Source organism: Octopus bimaculoides, chromosome 2 (assembly GCF_046866305.1).
Source record: "Octopus bimaculoides isolate indiv1 chromosome 2, ASM4686630v1, whole genome shotgun sequence".
Lineage (NCBI taxonomy): Eukaryota > Metazoa > Mollusca > Cephalopoda > Octopoda > Octopodidae > Octopus > Octopus bimaculoides.
This window is the reverse complement of record NC_142929.1, coordinates 79,470,728-79,490,662: the sequence shown is the minus strand read 5'-3', so window position 1 is coordinate 79,490,662 and position 19,935 is coordinate 79,470,728. Positions and strand designations below refer to the sequence as shown.

Here is a 19,935-nt window from a genome sequence, read left to right as displayed (position 1 = left end):
GACCAGATGTGGTTAGTTTAAATCCTGAGGTGTTAATGTACTCCAACACACTCAACACAAAACAGTATTACAGTGTGGTGATTATTGATTGCTCATTCATTTTATGTTTGTTTTTCCATGCAAGTTTGGGTTAAACAATTATCAAGGCATTGTTATCACAGCCAGTTGCTCTTCTTGTCAGTAATTCTTACACTTACAAATTTCCAAGTAAGGGAGAGTGGCCAAATAACTTGTGGGCAGGGAACTGCCAACAGTGTTACTATCTATGGCTCAGTAATTTTCCAAAGTGCAAAATATAAACATTCACTCTCAAAGCATTTGTTGGGTGGTGGCTAGGGTGTCATGCAATATGGCTGAAAATGAAATCACATGGTTACAAAACAAACTTCTTAACAACATAGCCAAACAGTTATATTCATATAAAAATTATTTCTTCATGTTAACTTAGATCAAGTAAAAGAAAAGTGAAGGGGAGGTTCTAAAATATCAGCTATGATGAAATGTAGAACTATAGATTAATTGTCAAATTTTAATGATGCATTAAGTAATACCAGTAAATAAACGTGCAAATGCATGCCTAGCTGAACTTGCACTTTTCTAATGAGACTGCATTATATATGCATTACAAGTGTTGAAAACAGGTTATTTCTGTTGGTATAAATGCAGAAAAATTTACAACATAATATATATATATTCAAATTGTGAAACTAAACATACATGAATATGAAAAAATTATAATTATCCTACTACAATTTACCATCATACCCCATAAGAGTCAACTGAAAATGCTGTAACATACCTAGCTATAAGCTAACTTTTTATGTTTTGTCTGAGAAGAGTCATAGTGTCTTAATGCCTTATTATCTAACACACACACCGGTTTGATTTCCACTCGTTTATTATATTTTTTCTTCCAAAATTTTTGTTGCCTTTTGTAAACTTGTCAATGAATGTTGACTGTCTGTTATTGGAGCTACATTCTTTTTTGTCTGTGTTTGTGCACATGTGTGTGCATCAGCATGCATGTGTGTGTGGTTGCGCATATATGTACATATTTTAGCAATTTATTTTAATGTCTTTTTACTGATATCAACTTAAGGGAAACACTGAATTCATTAGAAGCTTATTTTTGGTTTAAAATATTACTATTCCATATACAAAAGAAAACTGAAATACACTTCAGGTTGAATGATTACTAAAATTCTTAAGTAATTGTTCAATGAAGAATAATTTGAATGCAAAATTAACAGAAAAAAATTAATAAATGCATTCTCATAAAAGCAGTTAGATAAAGCATTGTTCAGTTTTTGAAGACAATTAGCAAGACAATTTGATACATATATTATTATTTTAATTGTAAAGACACAGTATTTGAACATAAGCAACAAAATGTGTGCATGTGTGTGAGACACAGAGAGCAGAGGGAGAGAAAACAGTCAATACTGAGATGAAACTATTTATTTATTTATTCAGAGATGAAAGTAAACTGGTTCTTATTAAACTTCTTCTGGCAAAGATGTCTGTGTTTTACTAACACACATGCACATATATGCAGACTGTCCTCATTTAACGACCACTTGGAGTTACGACGAACTTTACGAACCGTCATTACATATTTTACAAAACAGAACTTGAGGCGATGGATCCAAATTTTGATCGATTTTCCAAGGTGGAAAGGCAGACAACTGAACTTTTCCGATGTTATTGAGAAACTTATGATGAAAAAAAGAAGATAACAAAGCAAACAACACTGACAGGATTTTTCATGCATTTTGATGTCAAGAATGAGTTACTTTTGTAATCTTTATCCGAAGTAAAACAAAGTTATTATGTTTGAGTTTCCTTTAAGCCTTTTCGTCTTTTCTATATAATCCAGAGAGAAGTTTATTAGGCATCTTATGTATTGGGTCTGGAATCACAAACATACTTACGATGTCTGAGCTACAATAATACAGCATCCATATCCTAACTTTTAAGGTTTTCCTTGAGATAATCTTACTGTTACTTATTCATTTTTCAACAAGTTATGTTAGTGATTCTTGGCCCTGTACTGCATATACTTTATAGAGTACGGTATTCTGTTTTTATATGTACGTACAGTACACTATACCTATAAAAAAAATACGTACCCTATGAATATTCATTTAACGACAAATTTGCTTAACGATGGGGCTGTTGGAACATAACTCGGTCGTTAAATGAGGACAGTCTGTATATGTATACATACATGCAAAAAATAACGTGTTGCTAGTTGTTCTTTGTACTCTAAAATCACATTGTGCTTCTGGAAAAATGTCATTTGTCACTGTGGAAATTATTATGTTCAGCAGAACTCTTGTGCAAGCTTTGTCCTTTACAGAGATGCCACAAAAATTTCCATACTCAGATTCCTCACTTTTGTTAAGCAGGGATACCAAGATAGCATCTCTCCAGTCTTGCGGTATTGGTGAGTCACACACAATGCTTTGCTGATCTCACCAAGGCATTTGACACAGTCAACAGATCAATGCTAGGGAATGAGTTAAAGAAGTCTGGTTGTCCTAACAAGTTTACAATCCTGATACAATCTTTGCATGACAACATGAAGGCTAAACTGTACTTTAATAGTAATTTATCTGAACCTTATCCTGTTAAGGGCAGAGCAAAGCAAGGAGACATTCTTGCACCAATGTTATTTGCTCTTTACAGCAGTATTTATGATAACATTCAAAGGTAACACTATGGGAATCTATATCTGATTTAGAACAATAAGATTGTTCAACATCAGGAATTTACCGCAGATACTAAAGTGTTTGAATCTTTTGTCATGGAACTTTTATTATGTTGATGATTGTGATTTAATATCTCACACAACAAGAACTGTAGGATTACAGTTTTTAACACATCATGCAAAGCTTTTAGCTTGGAAATGAATTTGAAGAAAAGAGGAGTCATGTTGCAGGTACTGGAAAAGAAAATGTTACACCAAAGATAGTAGGAGATGTAAAAGAGATGAAGTATTTTACTTATCTGGGAAGTGTGTGGTCAGATAATGCAAATCTTGTCACAAAATGGAATCAGATTAAGCACAAAGATATCCATCTACAATACTAGTGTACTTTCAGCTTTACTGTGAGGCTTTGAAACTTGGATGATCTACAAATACCAAGTCATGATGTTGGAACTGTTTCAAAGCTGTTTGACACACATACTCGATGTGAAGTGGACCATATAAACCCTGGATACCAAAGTTCTAGAAAAAGCTCAAATGGCTAATATTGAAGCCATCATTATTCTAAGTGTTTTAAGGTGACATGGACATCTTGTTTGAATGAGCAACACCAGAATTCCAGAGGAACTGTTTTATGGAGAATTGAAACAAAGAAAAAAGAAAGACTTAAAACCCAAACAGTAGTACAAAGACATTTTTAAGATAAACTTGGAGAAATGTGTTTTTTTGTTGGGTTTTTTTTTTGAGAACGGGGAAGAACAAGCTGCTGATAAAGCAAAATGAAGAAAATCTTTGATAATGCATTATTTGAGAGGTAAGAATTCAGGAGCAATTAGGAAAAGGAAGTAAGTAGCAACATCAGAAGTTGTGGACAAAAGTAGTCAATATGTGGATGAATCTGTTTTTCTCTTGCTAGTTTGAAGAGCACATGAAAGGACATGATGATATGAAGTAGGTGTAGTAATCCAAGCAACATGTGTGACAAAGTGAAGATCAAAGCTGGCACAAAGAGTCACTTACAAAGTCATACAAGGTAAGAAGCTCAAGAAGAAATTCCAAGATGTCATACTCAAAGACTAGTTGACAACTAATATACATGCATGCTTTCTTTCTTTCTTTCTCCCCCCCTCTTTCTCTCTCTCTCTTTCACACTGAGGTGAAAGCATGCTATGTAGTTAAGAAGTTCACTTTGGTTTAAAAGCTCATGTAGGTTTAAAATTTGGTGTTTCCCATCTCTAACTAAAATTAGGAGTCTTAGAATATACTTCTTTACCTCTTTGATACTACCCTGCACTTTGATACTACATAGTCATTGACCCTATGCTAGTTCCCTCTGCCCTTCGAAATGTTCATATTTCTTTTGCAAGCTTTCTAGCAAACACTAATCACAAGGTATTCCCAGTGGCTGAGCTGGTTTAATTGATGACTCAACTACGAGTGCCAATTATACTGGATTATATTAACAATAGCACAAATTTATGACCTGACTTACAATATATCACACATACACAAAGCAATGACTAAGTACATTCATCACAATATCAAATAGAGTGTCCTGCATTCAAATCTCACCATAGCAAAATAGGCTATGAAGAGATTTGACTTAGTACCTTGAATGCCATTAGTGGAGTCCACTTTGTTGAAAACATTTGGACTAGATCTCCAGTTTGAAGATAACTTCCTCTCTTTCTCACTAATCTCAGAGATCCTGTAAAGTATCATGGGCACTGTCCTTCCCTCTAAAAAAAGAGGTAAAGAAAAGAATACTTAAACCCCAGCTTATATTAACTTATCTCTACAGCTCAATGGCATTTCATTTTAAATGAATATGAAGTCTGCATAACCAAAGTCAGCATGGTTTAGTAACAGTAAATATATAGACTTTTGTGTATGCATATGTTATACACATATACATATGCACAGGTGAAGGGAGGCGGTAGCGGTAATAGAGTACAGGTCAATAATTTCCAATCTATATTCACTATATGTTGTCAAACTATAACTCATTTAATGACTTCATTGATCCATTAATTACATCAGTGATCATTTGAAATATTTCATTAAATACACAGGAAGCTTTCAACACAGGAGAAAGCTAACTATTTCAACAATGTGATAAACCCTCTTTATAATTTTGACTAGTTCAACTTGACTAACCCATTTCATTTCGATAAGCCAACAAATCTAAGTTCCTAACCTTTCACACATGTTTTTATTATCTCTCTCTCTCTCTCTCTCCAGAAACTGTTAGCAAAGGCCTATGAAAGACCTCCACCCAAAACAGTAGTCTTTACTTTCCTTCATGTCATACGAGCATAAACTTCTGGCACTCTCTCACATTATTTCATACCATCACAATAATTTTGGTGACTAAACTTATGAATTATCTAAGCTTAATGAAGTCTAAAATTGATTGGCATCTTGAGGATGTTACTGGTATACTTAAATTATATTCATCATTATTGCAAAATGCTTCATGCTGTTAAAAATACTTTAATAGCTTTATATCCATTTCTCCATGGCAGCCTACTTAAGCTGCTAGATCATAAAATTCACATATTTGCACTTATCAATTGTTGAATTAATTATTGACATTATCAAATAGCTACCCTCAAGATGGAACAAACTAACTAGAATATCAAATATGGTTTGTTTCAACCTGGTTTAATACAATTCTACAGACTTCATAGTACAAAGTATGCCAGATAAACTAGCATTTTTCTTTTCTTTCTTTCAAATTCCATTTTTATTTTTCTCCATTTTCAAAGGCGGAGACACCAGCAATTATTCATAATTTAGACAGTTTGATATGGATATTGGCTTTGCATTTGTATGGGTCATATGAAGGATGGATTATGTAGTTATATCATTATATGTAGATTATTAAGCCATGTACATGCATAAAGCATGTAGATGGAAGCTGACTTCAGTTATGCAACTGTGTCTTTACTGTGATGTAGTAGTGGTGGTGGTTGTGGTAGTATGTTGAGCTGGCGTTTTAAGGGGTAAATGATTTTACAGTAGCTGAATGCTATTTTTAGCATTAATTATCATGTAAAGCAGGAGTGGCAGCTATTTTCAGACAGACAATCCAGAACAATCAGAGCAGCACTGTGGTTTAAGAGGATTTGGAACTCTTGACTTTACAGTTACAAGTCAAATAATTTAATCCAACAGCTACTCTAAAATCGATTTCCATTTTTTTTTTAAATACAGGAATATCCTAAATTACTGCAGGTAATGCCTGCTGCAAGAACACTGCATTCAAATATATAAATAATACATGTAAAATCACTGACTGATGTCTATACTTTGAAAAATAGTAGATTTTGAAGTTTCTGAAATATCTTTACAGATGGAAACTGATATAAAGAAAGGAATTGAATGAATTAGATACATTTTTCTATTTTATGATTTGACTTGCATCAGCATAGGCAAAATTTGTTTTTGAATAATGTAAAAAGGATTTTTGATTCAATTTTACTTCTTCTTTCCCATTGTGTATTATTACTCCATAACATTTAAGTGCATTTTAAACTTCTGACTTCTATCATACACTACTTCTGGATCAGCAGCTGCTATCATCTGCTTTCAATCTTCAAAAATTCTAAAAATAGTATCAAATTCTTTAATTGGGAATTCTTTCATACTCCATCTAGGTTATCTTCTTTCCAGTTTTAACCATTTAACATTTAAGCTGGCCATATCCACCCTAAATATTCTACATGCATTATGTTGAAACTGGCCAGATCCAACCTCTTACACCTACCCAGCAATGTTATCATAAAAAAAAAAACAATCACATCATCAAAATCTTGAAGTTACAAGATAATGCATGATCAATTCAAAACAATGTGAAGAAATAATCATTTGATCAAGTAATCTGAATGCTAAAGAGTTAGAAGGTCCTGATCATTAAGGTCAACATCATGCAAATCAAACAATTCTCTGATGTTAAAGTTGTCTGCTTTAGATATTTCTGTTATCCAAGTCAAATAATTTCTGCTACAGCCCCTGTAATTTCCACCTAAGATTTACCAAAAATATTTGTACAGTAAGAACTTACATTCTGCCAAACAGTTCTCATATTGCTAGTTGTTACCTCATACTATGCATTATCCATATTTTCCAATACAGTTTTTCTGTTATGCTTCTTCCAGAAGTCCATGAGATTAATTGCATTTTCTCCCATTGTTGTCTTAATCACCTGGACAAATGTTTCGCCAAAGTAGGAAGCTTTGCATATTGCTATCACCCTCTGGTCCACTGGGTGCAACAGTAATGTTATTTTCAGTAGCAAAAATATAACCATAACACATTGTTAACATAAGTAACCAAATGCAGTTGGGTAACCAGTAGCATTGACAAATATTAATAAAATTTTCAAATTTTCAATTTATTGATGTACAGTATCTTTCAACCTCAAGACAAATAATTCTTAAACTAATCTTCAACTAAAGATTTTGTGAGCCAAGCTTTTCGATGGGATACTCAATAAGTTGTAGAAAATGCAAGCAGAACAATTTAATAGCACTTGGATTTTTTAATCAATACACCAACATGGGATTTAAATTTAAATAAAAGATGATCATCAGTCACTGAACCAATGTAGTAATTGTATCTTCATGCCAAATAAGGTTTATTATGAATTTATTTCCAAAATAATCCCAATTGGGGTGGTGATGGTGGTGGCAGTATAGTTTTCTCATTGCTGAGGGTCAAAAACCATGGATGCATGCACCATTTCCCTCTATCAATTCCTGCCACTGGCCATGGTTGTGCATTCAATCAGAGATTTTCCAGCCAGTATTTTCTTCAACAACTCCTTCCTGTTTTCTATTGACTCTTCCTACTAAGATGTGAGTGCTGAGATTCTGGACCCTGGTAACATACCCAAAACACTGCAGATTTCTCTTCCAGACATTTACCAAAAATTTCTTTTCTGTTCCCATTTTTCATGTACTGTCTCAGTTTTTGATGGATAGTCCAGCTGACTCCTCTCTCCTCTTTGGTAATACATTGTTTCAAGCCCCATTACATCAACATAAATACTATCTTTATTTTATTTATTTATCCCCCCCCCCCAATTTGAGCAATTCACTGTCACCCACAAATGCACATTTCCCAGCAACTTTAACACAACGGATTGTTTTCTAAACCTGTTGAACCATCCCACTGGTTCCAGAAAATGTGTCATTAGTTTTTCCCTTCAGTTTCATTTTCTTCTGTTTTCTCAAGACTGTTGCAAACAGACTAAAAGTCTCATTTTAAAGTTGTCAGTCAACCTCAGCTACATTTGAAATAAGAATGTAAAACACTGCAACAATTGTCAAAAATGATAAAAGAAACTCTAAGAATACAAAGTTTTCCTGCATGTCCTTGTTAATGATGTCAATGTACTTTGACAGAGTGTCCTTTATCTGTCTGTACAAGTAAATCTAGGAACGTTGAAGCTCATATTTGTGTTCTGCTGATAAATTCACCATTATTTTCTTAGGAGGTGTGTTTCTTAACAGTCATGATTATCTAATATATTATTAAGACTGTGGCCTATTTTAATTTTCACTATTGGGAGGTAAATTTTCAATCCAAGGAAGTGTAACAGGAAGCTAATTCTTAAGCACAAGGAAATGTAACAGGAAGAAAATTCTTTAGTCCAAGGAAATCAAAGAAGAAGATAATTATTTTAAGATACATTTTGTTTTACTGAACAATACCATAAAAACTTAAATGAAAATATGGAAGGATTTTGTTTTTCGTTTTGTTTTTTTCTGTTTATGCATTTATTCCCCTAATGATAATCTGAAATTCCAAGCAAAATGAAAAAACAATTAAAATTTTATAATTATAATACTATTCATTTCAGAGATTTAAAATTGAAGAGACATTCAGACTTTTTATGTCCGGATGCTTTTCCTGTTGCTTGCCTCCTGTTATCAAGGTAATATTTTCCCATGGTTGTGAACAAGCATCATCATCATACTAGCAATGTTGTATATTTCCCATCTTCTGTGAAAATCACGTCTGGTCATGGGAAAATATTACCTTGATAACTGGGGACAAACAATAGGAAAAGCATCCAGCCATAGAAAATCTGACTCAACAAATTTCATCTGACCCATGCAAGCATGGAAAAGTGGTTGCTAATATAATAGAGATGATTGATACATACAACTGTCACCCCTGCATCTGACAATTAATGTTACAGGTATCTAGGAGTGGATGAAAATATATCTTACAAAACACATGTCACTAAAGAATATTACAGGCGAATAAAGAAAATTTGAACCTCAGAACTCTCTGCATTCAATAAAACAGTGGCCCACAATGTGTTTGCAGTGCCAGTACTCATACCAACATTTGGGCTGCTTGATTGGACGCTTGAGGAGATCTGTACCATTGATGTGAAACCCGAAAAATACTAACAAGCACACATAAACAGTGATGTAGACCACCTCTACCTAAAATGTAAACAAGGCAGCAGAGGCTTAACATTGATCCAAAATGCCTTTGAATGTCACATCATATCCCTTCGGCCACATCTTTTAACCACCAAGCTTCGAAGTGCATCCCTTGACCAAGTTTGCATACACGAAGCTGATAACATCATAAGACTTGGAAGGCAGCTCCATGAGCAATGCTCTTTGTCTGATAACCTAGAAGCCACACAACTCTACCACAACATATCATCAGATGAAAGGATGAGCCTGCATAAGCAGAAGACTATGCATGGATATGTTAGTAGAAAGTTCCATGATGATAGTAACATCGATCATCAAAGCAGTTTATTATAAACAGATAGCTAGATTATTACCTCCCACTTTGAAGTGGTATGCATTTGCAATCCAGGAACAAGAAATATCAACCAAGTATCTGATGCACAAAAGGGATAGAGATGAGAGAAAAGCCGTAAATTGTGACAACTGATGCAGATTTTGTGGAGCTCACACTGAAGATATCACCCGCATCATAAGCAGTTGTCTGAGAATGTCATCACGGTATTGTCCACCGATGAGACATGACGTTGTAGCTAGGACACTCTATAACGAAATCCATCGGAAGGATAATCCCAAGGACAAAGAAATAAAAACCCACAATATAGTAGAAGCCATAGCCACTCATAATGAAAAGGAATACTGATGGAATGTACCAGTGAAGACCTCAATAAGATGTAAGCACAACAGACCTGATATGATTTGGGATAGAGAAGAGAAACTGTGCACAGTTGTTGAAATTAGCTGCCCAGCAGATGTTAACATAAAGCTGAAGATCAGTGAAAAAGAGAACACCTATGCTGTACTATTGAGAAATCTGAAGTTACTCTATCCAGATTACAAAGTCAGATTTATACCTGTAATTATTGGGGTCCTGGGATATGTAACACAATGCTTAAATACTAATCTTGAGATATTAGGCTTCTCAAAACCAGAAAGAAGAAAGCTAATTTGAAGACTACAGATCCAATCCTTCACCGGAAGTGTAAAAATCTGTAAAACTTTCCAGAAGTTGATCATTTAAATATATATGAGCATGTCTAGATATGTAACTCTATGCATGAGAATACACACATAAAACATACAAATCTGCACATACATACATACAAACAAAAATATCCTGTTGTTGATGTTGAAATTCCAATGAAGGAACCTTGGATCTAAGTTAGAAACCGGTTCTTTCTCTATTGGCAAGAAATCTTGAAATAAACTGAATAATGACATACATACACATATATCTATGGCTATATAAACCTTACAACTTCTTAATCTCACCTTACCAACTGTTTTTCAAGTTAATCCTTCTACTTAAACTGCAGTTATGTCAATGTGCCTGTGAGAGAGAGAGAGAGAGAGAGAGAGAGAGAGAAAGAGTCTATCATCTTTACCATCCCCCTACCACTAGTCAATATCAGTGTTCCTCTATTGATCTGTGTTAACTCTCTCTGTGAGTCTCTTTTACTTTCTCCCTACCTCTGTCTATATGTAAAATGTACCTGGAGAAATCACCCAACCAACCAACCAACATTAGTACCAACTGTTATATAGAGATAGTTATAATAATGTTAACACATACTAAAAGACAATGGAAATGAGTCTGGTCTTGTTGAGAATGAAAATCAAATAAAGAGAAACAATAACAAAAATAACAGGATTTAGAAAGTTTTAAAAAATTTAACTTCTTATAAATATTTCAGAAAATTTTTAACTTTCCAGAACTTTGAACTAAATTGTATTCATTAAAGTATTTGATTTCTTTCAAAAACATTGTAGATGGCTAGGTTGCTAACACTAGATATCCTTTACATCTTATTAAAAATGCATACTCAAATTAGATTGCCAGATATGTCAGGAACTAAATATTAAAGGATGGGTTTTAACTGAAGAATTTCTTCTCAAATATGACACCTGCTCAACAGAATAAGCTATTTCTAGCAGTAGAATAATCATGGTATGGCAGAAAAACGTCCTATATTTTAAGATGGGCATTGGTGTGGCAGTTGTAAAGTTAGATAAGTGGTAGGAAATGTATTCATATAACAGTTATCATCACTTTTTGGAATAATGCATACCATGCTATTAAAACATTTATCAAGGATGGTTGGGTTTCTACCACAACCTATACTGCAAACAATATCATCATCATCATCATCGTTATTTAATGTCTATTTTCTATGTTGGCATGATTTTGACAGAAACCAACAAGCCAGAGGATTACATTGAGCTCCAATGCCTGCTGTGGAATGGTTTCTACAAACTGTATGCCCCTCTTAATATCAACCACTTTACAGAATGTACTGGATGCTTTTTATATGGCACCAGCATTAGTGTGGTCACCATGCAACTTGATACGACGCCTCAACTGAGTAGAGGTATAATATTGATGGAGCTGATAGTGATAGAGAAACAGGAACAGATATCTTATTGATGAGCGGGTACATGAAAAGAGAGAGAGAGAGAGAGAGAGAGAGAGAGATGGTGAGGGCATACCTTGATGGTACAAGAGAGAAAGTAGGGTTAGAGGAACAGAAAGAGTGCATAGGTGAGTAGGTAATTTCATGAGCATGTGAAAGGAGTATGACAGATGGTTAGAGATAGGGAGTGAGGTGGAGACTGAATGGGAATGTGAAGGTATGGCCAGAGATGAATATCAGTTGGGGGTGGAGTGGATCAGGGAGGAGAGGAAGGAATTGATACAACCTATTAATAATCAACAATGATTAAATATTAAGATATAAATACTTAATTTCAAGTTAATCAATAATAAAATTAATCACAACCACCCCTTATTTACAAAATAATCCAAATTCTCCTTTCAGGAACACTTATAAGTTCTCATTTTCTTTGCATCAACATTAAAGAAATTTAAATATAAAATTGAACATTCACATTAATTCCAAAGAAACAATTAGCTTTTATATATATATATATATATTTAAAATTTAGTCCAAGAATGAAGTATAATTTCTGTGATCTTTTCAAGTCATCTATCATACTATGGCAAGCATATTGCAGTTGATATTCTCTAAATGAGCATCAACAGTTTGATGCCCACAGAAACAAATGGTGACAAAATCAGTCCAAGAGTGTGGAAATTCTAAAGGAAAGGATTAAGCAAAGTGTTTGAGGATGAGACGCTGCATGATGGTGGTAACAGTGGTAGTAGTAGAAGAAGTAGAGAGCAGAAACAAAATGTTTTTAAGATAGCTGGTTGGCCTTTATTAGGATGCAGTCTGGAATGTTTATGAGTAAGAGCTTTATTGTTCCACATTCACAGTGAAGGGATCTCTATAGCAATGCAGCATTGTTATTAACTAATATTATTATTAAGCAATAGTTAAAAATTCAGTTGCTAGTCAGGATTGGAATAAGTCTTGCTTTGCTTTGCTAGCTAACTAGGCCAGTAGGCTTGAATACTGCATCTATAATCTGAAGAATCAACTAAGGTAACCTAAATAACAATAACAATTGTGCCCTGGTGAAAAATGCCAACATCAATGAAAGCTATTTGTCGAGAAGCCAATTTTTCAGGGTGAGATACAGCTATTAGACAGCTCAAGAATCTGAAGTTATAATGATCACCATAAAGCACCAAATACAAAAGACATGGTTTTCCAATCAATCTAAATGACAAGTAAAAAAGAAAATCATTTTGATGACTAAAACAAGAAACATTTTTACTTTTTACATGTAAGCTAAAATCCCAGGTTTCATCACTTCTACTACATATCTGAATAATACACATCATTATTTTTAAACCTGTTACAAAAACTATCTACAGCTAGCATCTTCCTCACTTGTTACAGCTACATGGATGTAGAAGGGAGGGACAAGGCTCATTCATGAGTAACAAAAAAGAGTAAGTTACAAGTAGATCTGATCTAACAAAAGCATACTGGTAATCATTAACCAGGGAAAGTGGTAGGGGTGTAGGAGAAGGCTGTTAATAGCTGACCCCATTACCTTTAAGCTACAGGAAGTGAGTGCATTGAACAACAATTGGAAGTATCAGAGAAGTTACGTTTCTTGAATGAGGGGCACATTATAGCATGTTTCTGAAGATCAAATTATCCTTGTATAGAAAGATAGATTAGTCCTGAGGTATATTATTTGAGGTTGAAGGAGAGGACAATGTTAGGGCCTATGGTTTGAAGTGGCTAGAGGTACTTTCAAACTTGGTGCATGTATGTGCATGCTGGTGAAACCTGAGCAATTGAAAGATACAGTTTTATATAGAGCTGGATGCAAAGTGGGCAGTAAATATGGAAGCTTTCTCTGTGGAAGTACTTGCTCACAGAACCACCATATTTGAGAAATGGAAGATTGCTCCAAATCTGTAAATAAGGAACCAAAAAGTTTGGTTGCAGCTTGTTCCCACTGTCCACTTACCCTAACCAAAACAACAATGTAACCACCAGTCTGTATAGTTATTTAGTCCAAGATCATCCTTAATTGAGCAGGCCTATAAATAACAGCAATCAAACCAAGCATTGTCTTTTTTTTTTTTTTTGGTTAGTTGGTATAGTGTAATTTGAGAACAATTTTGTTACTATTTCTAGCACATTGAACAACCAAAAATGACCTCCATCACTGACAATGGAAGTGTAATGAAAGTCTATATTGCCTAGGGTTTATGTTGAGGACATTAACCAAGTACTTTGTAGCACTTCAAACTCCAAAACAATTTTACTTTACTCAACTTCATTCCTACATTTCACAGCACTTCCCTCTTTTTTACTCTGAAATCCCTATACTTTTCTTTTATTTTCTTTCTTCCTTCCTCCTACATTCATTCACTGTAACCACTTCCTATTTATTGTCCCCTGCTCATTCCCTCTTGCACCACATCTCTTTACCCTCTTCACTCACTCCACTTCTTCCCTCCACCCTCACCAGCATCTTCTCCATTCACAATCTTCAACCACCAGACTAATACACCAACTTTATTCTAGGTTGAAGGGCAAGAGACCAAGCATTAAGATATTTCAATTCTCATGACAAACAAACTCACTAACATTCTACAAACTATCATTTGTCACATTGATTGTCTGATTCCTCTTACCTTCACTTTATCTATTCTCTCTCTCTTCATCTTACTCTTTAGCTTCTTTAAATCTTTTCCTGTCTATCTTTTTTAAACTCCGCCAAGCCACCCCACCCTACCCCAACAGTACAAAATAATAATACCACCACCACAACAGATTTATCACTTGTAGACAATTACCTGAATCCTAATCTCTTTGAATTTTATTTAGTAGATTTAATCTCAACTAAATTGATTAAAAAAAAAAGCATTTAGTGTGTTATTTCCTCATGATATTTTTGTGGTAATTAATACTTGAAACCATGCAACTGTCTTCATAAATCTAAACTGTCTGTAAGAGTCACATGGCAAATCACTCCTCTAACAAGACACCCTTTTTCAGTTGACAACTAATAGTGGAAAAGAATGGTTCATCTCTGATACAGTTCATGACGTTTGGAAGGGCATCCAACTGTAAAAACCTTGCCAAAACTGACCTCGCCTGTTTTTGTGCCACCTAAAAAGCACTTAGTCCACTCTGCTGAGTAGTTGGTTTTAGGAAAGGCATTCAGCTGTAAAAATCCTACTAGTCACAGAAGTCTCTGGCAATTGTGTTTCATAGTTTATCAGTCAATTATCTTACTAACAATACAAATGTTAATGGAATAGACATATATTCATTGGTTGTTTACTTCCTCTTTTCTCCTCTTTCTACTACTCAACACCACAAATGAGATTTCATTGATAGCCTACTCCCCTCCCTCATTTAAAATTTTATACATCTTAGTCATTCAAACTAGACATGGTTTTAAAATTACAAAAAATTATTACAACTTCTTACTGGTCCTAGGACACACATGTATGAACACACACACACACACACACACACACACACACACACACACACACAAACATTAAAAATCAAGCACCCAAAAGCAGTCAAATGTTGCCGAGAAGAGATAAACAAAAGTATTAACAAATCACTGACACACCATCACATTCATCTTCATAGAGGAACAATCCAACAGGCAATTGCTGAACTTACTACTGACATAATAATTGTCCTGTCCCAAGATACAGCTAAAACTTACGATACAACTTAACCCTTTTGATACCAACTCATCTGAATCTACTCCTGGTAAATGTCTGTACTCAATATGCAAAAGCGGAATAGGTTGGAATTCTACACAATGTACTCAGTATAATCTTTGGATGCACAAGTGTAGTGGAACAACAGGCAGTAAACTTTAAACTTAAATAATAAGAACAGAAATGAAATAAATTACTTCAAATGCTCCAGAATACCCACAACAAATAGTTGTTAGTGTTTGCTATCTGAATGACTTAATTAGTAGTGGAGGTGGGTGCAGTTAAGAAGGTAAGAGAACAAGTGGAAAAAAATTTAGGGAGCTATAACTTCTGCTGACAACAAGGGGTTTTCTTCTCAAAGCAAAGGACATTATCTGGTGATTGTGTATGAACTGTGAGATATAGGTTGAATGCAGAAGGTTTACAAAGACTAGAAAGAAATGAAGTGATTATGTCCCATGAGGTGTGTAACATTAGCTAGCATGCAAGAATGATGGAATACAAATGAACTGAAAGAAAATTGTACATTAGAGGAATCAAATGTAATGTGTAAGAGCATTTTGCTGGTATTGGCATGTGAAGTATACAAAGGATGACAAAACAAGTGCAGAGCCCTCAGAGCAGACTGAAGCAGTGTAACTGAGATGTTAAGGAGGACACGATACTAAGAAGAGAAGACTAATCTCAAGAAGTCATGCCTCACAAACATGGCAAAGAACTATGGCAATAGGTATTACATGCTGCTGTAGAAGACCGGCCCACATTTGTCAATATGGTAAAAACAATGCTAAAATGGCAGTAGTGATGAATACTGTGGTGTATAATAATATCTAAATCAGGATCTATGGCTCCTTATATTCCTCGATGTATCACAATCTGCTCCCTTCTTCTCATCTCTCCTATACTACACCACCCATGTAACAATGGATGACATTGTATCTGCTTGCACTCATTCCCCACTGTCACCACCCTTATCACTCTACCTTCCTCCCTCTCTCTTAGTATACCTATATAACTAGAGATTGTATCAAACCTGTTCATATCTGATACATACCCCTTTCACTCCCCATCAACCACTTGTACTTTTGGCTTGAAAAATCAAATTTTCTACAACTTAAAATACTGTTATTTCCTAGGTTACTGCTGAAAATAACCAGCAGAACTAATGAGCCTAATGAGATAACCAGGTAAGGCTCATGTATGTAAAAAAAAAAACCCATGTGTGTGTGTATAAAAATGATCTTTTGATTAAATTCAGGTAAAACAGGTGGCAAAAAAAATATATAGGAGAAGTTTACTTTCTAAGAAAATAAAAAGAAATGGATATTCATGAATTACAAGAGATAACTTTGCTTCAGTCGCCGCTGCAATCACAAGCAAATCCATTCACACATTACAAAATAAATATTTCTGTCTAAAAATATCAACACCTCATAACATCCCAAAATATTAAATAGTAATAAGTTCCAAGAATTCAAAATTGCATGCAAAATCTTATTGAAATCAACACCTAATGTAAAAATCACAGTAGTATGGCCCTTGTGAATGAAATTATAACACTGAAAATGATGCAAAAAGAATACAATAGTTTGAAAAGAATCTCTCTCTCTCTCTCTCTCTCAATATATACAGGGTGCAATGGGTAAATTGTCGCCATTTTATTTTTTTAATTTCACATGTGCACAATATTTTTGATTTTGCCGACTACACAATATAGTAGGGTCAGTTGGGCACCATCTGTGAGAAAAACAGCATCATGATGCAACTCACTCTGCCAGAAATCTGGAAATGACACACTGTACGCCAGAAGCTCCAGCATGAACAGATGATGAACACACAGAACAACCATTGTCCCCAAACATGTACCAAGAGTGATAAAAATCAAACATCCAGTCAACATCATGGTGTTTGGAGTGATCACTAGTGATGGCAACATTATGCCTCCATTCATCCTCCCACACGGCCTCACACTCAACACAGAGGCCTACATCAAGTACCTGGAGGAGGTAGTGTTGCCCTGGGTCAAGAGGGTGGCTGCTGGAAGACCCTATGTCTGGCAACAGGACTCTGCACCATGCCACGCAAGCAGGAGAACCCAGTCATGGCTGTCAGACAAATTTTTGTGACCACATCAACCCTAACATCTGGCCACCTAACTCCCCAAACTGCAAACCCCTTAATTATTATGTGTGGGGCACAATTAAGTGAGAGACCAACAAAACTCCTTGTAATGAAGGCAAGGATTGTGGCAGCATTCACCAACTTAAACAAGGGGACTGTCCAGAAGAGTTGCAGGAAATTCCGAAGTCATCTGGAGGCCATGGTTGAAGCCAATGGCAATTTTATTGAATAAATTTACTCTTTAGTATTTCAAGATATTTCTATGTAATTTTTATAAATATATCTGTTAAAATGAGATGTCAGTGTTTTCATTTTTGCATAATTTAGACAATAATTTATCCACCCTATATGTGTGTGTGTGTGTGTGTATATATATATATATATATATATATATATATATACACCCCTATATGTATATATATATATATACTTTATTTAAAAGCAGCAGAAATTGCATGTGCTTACTCTGGTATATATATATATATATATATATATATATATATATATATATATACACCCTATATGTATATATATATATATATATATATACACCCTATATGTATATATATATATACACCCTATATGTATATATATATACACCCTATATATATATATACCCTATATATATATATATATATATATATATATATATATATATATACACACCCTATATGTATATATATATATACACCCTATATGTATATATATATACACCCTATATATATATATACCCTATATATATATATATATATATATATATATATATATATATATATATATCTATACTATAAAAGGCAAATCTACTCTGTGTGTGTGTATGTTTAAAATTCATACATTTACACAATTCAAAATTTCTTCGATTAAACAATCGCAATTAATATTCTAAATACAATAAGTTAGGTCACTGCGTCATTTTTTCACTCCAAAAATTTCCTAATAATGAATAAAATCCGTAAAACTACAGGAGTAAACATTTTCTCCCTAATAAAATCTAATTTCCTCTTTCTAATACAAATCCTTTCAACTCCTACTTTATGAAAAATCTAACAACAAATACAAAAACAAAGGAAGGAGAAAAAGAAAACTATCAAAACTGAAACAATCACATTTCGATACTGTGATGGCAGATACTAAAACTACATACAGAATTACTTTGCCCCTCTAAAATTAACTATTTCTATTCCTCTTACACATCGTTTCAATAGCTACTTTCTCTTATGAACGTTTACCAACGATCCAAGAAAAAAGACAAAGAAACGAAGGGGAGTGAGAGTCAAATAAACAGACACACTGCCAATCATACGTAAATACACACATATATATGTACCTATGGTTACCAATGACCTCATTCTAATTGGCGGGAACTAAACCCAAACAGAGACACGAAAGAAAAAGAGAGTCAAATAAATATTTTCCCCTGTAACACAATGTCATTTCCTCTTTCTATAACAACTTTCACCTTTTATTCTGCACATGAAATGCCAACTATACACTTACATACAAATACCTGTCACTTAGAAGAAGCTACGATCAGATTCCTACATCCATTTGCGTGATGGCATCAATAATGACACTGACCCAAGAAACATCGGCAAAATGTGCATTCTCCCCTTAACATATTCAGGGGGGCCACGATACATGCACGAGCGAACACAAGACGCTATGACTTTCGTTCGGCACTATGGACGCCCTGATTTATTCATCACGTTTACATGTAACCCCAAGTGGGTTGAGGTAACACAGGAACTTCTCCCACACCAGCAGTACTGCCATCGGCATGATCTTATTGCCAGGATTTTCAAGCAGAAGCTGACTAGGCTAATTGATTTCATCAAAAAAGGGCAGGTGGCCCTGTTAAGTGTCACATGTATACTGTTGAGTGGCAGAAGAGAGGGTTGCCACACTCACACATTTTGGTTTGGTTGGTCACCAAAATAGACCCTACACTTATAGATGAAATCATCAAAGCAGAAATCCCAAACCCCACTGTTGACCGACAGCTGTACGACATTGTCAAGGCACACATGGTGCATGGTCTGTGCGCTCCCGGTTTTCAAAAATTCTCCTTATGCCACAAAGACCATGTGTGCACTAAACGATACCCAAAGACTTTCGTGGACGAGACCCAGACCACTGGTGATGGATATCCACTGTACAGACGAAGGCGGCATGAGAATGGGGGATTCACTATAACCTTACGGGGTCATCAAGTTGATAATAGATGGGTGGTCCCATACTGTCCATTACTGATGACAATTTTCAACGCTCATATAAATGTGGAGTTCTGTCATTCAGTACTTATGTTAACAAGGGTTCGGACGCTGCCATGTTCGGCCTTCAAAAGGACAATAGCATGGACGAGGTGTCGCAGTACTTGGCAGGTCGATATATCAGCAGTGGTGAAGCTTTTTGGCGGATATTCGGGTTTCCACTTCACCAAAGGAACCCCGCCATCATACAACTCGCGGTTCATTTGGAAAACGGCCAGCGGACTTATT

General features: G+C 34.8%; 1 protein-coding gene across 6 annotated transcripts in view; it reads right to left on the bottom strand.

Moving 5' to 3' along the window:
- LOC106876726 (casein kinase I) overlaps positions 1 to 19,935 on the bottom strand; it is a 231,937-nt gene that overhangs the window by 94,461 nt on the left and 117,541 nt on the right. The gene's annotated exons all lie outside the window — the stretch shown is intronic.